This window comes from Crinia signifera, chromosome 1 (assembly GCF_055691185.1).
Source record: "Crinia signifera chromosome 1, ASM5569118v1, whole genome shotgun sequence".
NCBI classification, from domain to species: Eukaryota; Metazoa; Chordata; class Amphibia; order Anura; family Myobatrachidae; genus Crinia; species Crinia signifera.
Window position 1 is genome coordinate 260,860,599 of NC_139217.1, and position 4,181 is coordinate 260,864,779.

A 4,181-nucleotide genomic window follows, 5' to 3' on the forward strand; every position below is an offset into this window, starting at 1 on the left:
GTATACATTCGTATTTGTAAACACAAATACGAATGTGCCATAAATACGAATACGAATATTCATATTTTTGGCATAGTAAATGTCAAATATACAAATACGCCTAAAAAATTTGTATTTTACTATGAAAATACATATTTTTTAACGAATTTACCTTAGTAAATTTCCCCCTATGTGTTTTAGTTGGCAAGTCTAAAGTAGGTGATAGCTTTTTAAAGGTATTCCTTTTATTGTAGAACTGAATTGGATGTACAGTACAGTAGTAAAGGACATTATGTAATGTGCAAAGTAATATGTTATCTAAGTTTTATAGCTAGAAAATATTGGTCCATAAAATGGGCTTATCACAGGCACTTAAACTAGATATATTTTTGTTTAAATGAGGGACAAAGGTGGTTGTCTGTTATGCAGGTTTTATTGGGTCTTTTTCACAGTGGTGTACAGTGGCGTAAATTCATCAAGTTGCCCGGAGGCAAGATATATTGGTCCCCCCCGCACACACACAACCTTATATTATATGTGTCTGTCCTGAAATATTTGTGTTCAATACACACTGATAAGTTGGGAATAAATCCACTGTTAAGTTTTGAGGATAAATAAATGACACGTAATTACATATTTATCCAAAGTAATATATTATACAATATTGCTTAATTCCTAGACAGACAGAGCAGGACAGCACAGCAGCCAAGGACATGTATAATGTGAGGATAGTGTGAGGGGCGGGCCCCCAGCACTTCCCCCTTTGCTGTCGTCACATCATCCAATTTATACTTTTTTAAACTTACTACGGCCACAAATAGTATGGGGGTGCTTTCATATATGGTGATCATGCTAACTACCTTTATTTAAATCATTACATATATGGAAGAACATATTTAGTATTGGTCAGCAGTTCTAATCGGCTCTCTGACGTAAACTTGTGTAATTATACATTTAAGCTATACATTCACTTCACGATATCTTCTATTGACAGGAACAACTGGTGATCCTCATAATAGCTTGTTGATTGGTCTTTGATTGACAGGAACAGGTGATAGTAGCTTGCAATAGCTTTTCAAAGTCACAATTGATATGTCTTTGCTGGTTTTCCACAATAAATTATTTGTACATTGATGCAACAATTAATATAATCAAAATCCATTTTATCAGTCCCCACTTTTTGCAGCAATTTAGAAATCATTTCTGAGTCCATTTTGTCTTTCAATAAAGGCTGCATACGTTTCAGTAGGCGGTGGACTAGTCACTGTCATCATACGGATATCTGCAGTCTTAGAAGAGAACGCATTAGTGACTGTTGCATTTATTTTCTTTCCACACAAACGGAAGCATTTCAACACTTGAGGGATGCACAATGCATTAATAATCGTGTAACCTATTGTCTTGATTCATAAACCATTTTATTAGAATCTTACTAAGAATCTTACTTAGAATAAACCCATGCATTATTCTTTCTGTAGAATCAGCTTTATCCCTTAATATGTATAATTATTGGTCTCAAAAATATAGAATTATCTCTATAAATGATCATCTTTCTTATGGATACCATATGTTCAGCTAAGTGTAAGTGAAAAGAAAATTGTCAATTATCACCCTATCTTTTCATCATTGTATCAATTATATAGTCAATCAATGGATATTAGTAATATTGTCAGTATGTAGGAACAATATGAATATGATAAATAGACTGTCGACTAATATCTTAGACTATTATACACATTAAACCAGTGTTATTAGCTTTAAATTACTTTTCTCTTCATTGAACCTTAAATCGTGAATTCACTTATAATATCGAATAGTTATTGTGCTTTTCTTAATCAAAGATGTTTTTCATTTAATTTAATGTCAGTAGTATGTTGCACTCCAGAGACAATAAGGCCATTGTACTTATAATCACTTAGTGTGATTGAGACAATGTAAATTCTCAAACTATAGCAATTTAATCTATATCTATAGTAAATCTAATTTTGTGTAACATTATCTACGTCAGTAACCCTAGCTATGTGCAATGAACACAGACTAGAGAAGCTATTGGTAATACCAGGAAACTTGAACCAAATATCCATCGCTCACAACCACGCTCCAGGATTGGACAGCCTTTTCTACATGTATTTTTTATTTTTATTTAGAGCATGGAGTTCCAATGTGCTACAGTACTGGGTTTCCTACCTCAGATCTCCTGCAAGACCCTAGATAGGTATTCCACTTACTGTGTGTGAACGGTTGCGGTTCTCCATTCTACCTTCCATCTGTTATGACGGATAACCCAAATTTGGGTTCTGGCTTGCCCTATATGTGAGCACACGTGATCTTCACGGCACACACTATTGTCCTGAGGTGTAGTCTGTGAACAGGTCACAATTCCCCACTTACCAATAGTTGCTCTGAAATAAGACAATATTTCTTTAGTACATATAAAACTACCTTTTGACCATAGGATAATGTTTCACACAATAGATTTTATGTAAAATACTTCTGCAATCCTTATATCAGCAGATAATCCATCTTCCATTTCATAATGGATACTATTGTTACTGAATAACTTTTAATAATTGTCTCTGTACAGTGCAAATACTTACTGTCTTATCCCCACTAGCAGTCTAGATGTTTCTATGAGGTAGCATAAGGCAAATCTTTTCTGTCTGACTATTTTGTAGATTTAACTTCATAATTTACATATTTTGGATTTTATCTATAAAACATTTAATAACATATAATCAATAATGTCTCACACATGATAAGCCCTAAAATGTGGATGTCAGTGGTGCAGATGTTATGCTAATCTGGGATGAGCACAGAATTAACCCTTGCTCTGGCTCGCAGGTCTATAAGAAGTTGACTTCAACCTGAATTGTGCTTCTGCAACTGAGGTAGTAAAACCACAGTATCCTTTAATTCTGACCGTTACCATATCCTGTGTCAGCAAGAACTTGCGCAGGTCTTAGACTTCGCCATTAATAGCCACCTTTCTAGGGCAGACTAGCTCCACCCTGGTTTTTTGTAGTGACACAGTTCCAACTGAATCAGGATTCTGGTAAGAGTTGATCTAACTAGAAACACAAAAAATAAATTAACTTTGCACATTATCCGAAACTAAAATACTGTATGTTGCGGTTGCAGACCATACAAGGAATCTTATCAAGGCATATATACTTATTAAATAATACTTAGACATTAATTTTTCCATTTGTGTTCTGTAAATAACCATTATTTGAATGTGCATGGTTATTGTATAACAAAATAAAACATTGAAAACTGCACAGCAGCAGTTATGTCATTATAAAACTAAAAATATATTTATTACATATATCCCCTGTTTGTTTGCACTATGGTTCACCCATAGAGCAAACAAAACACGTAAGAAACATATATTTTTTTAAAAACAATTAGCCATTATTAATTATAATTAATTAACCATATAATTATAAAGGAGAAAATAATTATGGAACTTGGGCATTATTCATACTATGGAAAAAAATTAATCCACTAGCATAGTTATAAACCAATTAATCAAGAGATTGCATACCACAGTTGTCAATATAGGCTATGACATAATTTCAAGTATCAATGTTTGCGAGGAAGCGGTATTACAACTAACGGTCAAGCTGTGATTGGTAGTGATTTTTCAACAGCTCTACTTAGTCTGAAGCCCTTAGACTGGGCCCTTTGAGGTGCTATAAAACACTTGTGGCACCTTATACATAAAATAATAATAACATTAATGATACAAAACAGACTATAAACTTCACCAATGAGCACTCAAGCTACACCTGAGCAGCTGTGCCCACAGATACAAGAACAATGACAAATGAATAAGGCAAAACCCAGAAAACTTATCTGGAGAGAACATACAAACTAAACACAGAACATAAAAATTTCAACAAAATCCCAAAACAGGAATGAGCCACTCTGTGGCTTGTAAAAGTGTTCATATTAGGCTATGAAATATAATATATGAAAAACAATTGTAATCCGTGTTTTGTTTTTACATTCTAAGCAATCTGTATACTAAGTCATTACACTAGCGATGGTCTAAAATTATACCACTGAACTTTTAAGTACTGTCAGTTCTAATTAAATGCACACATAATGTGTGTTAGTGTACATATCACCTATTTCTTGCTTTAAGGAAAAATTCTAGTAGAAATAATCAATGAAATATAAGAAATTTCTTATCTGCAAAC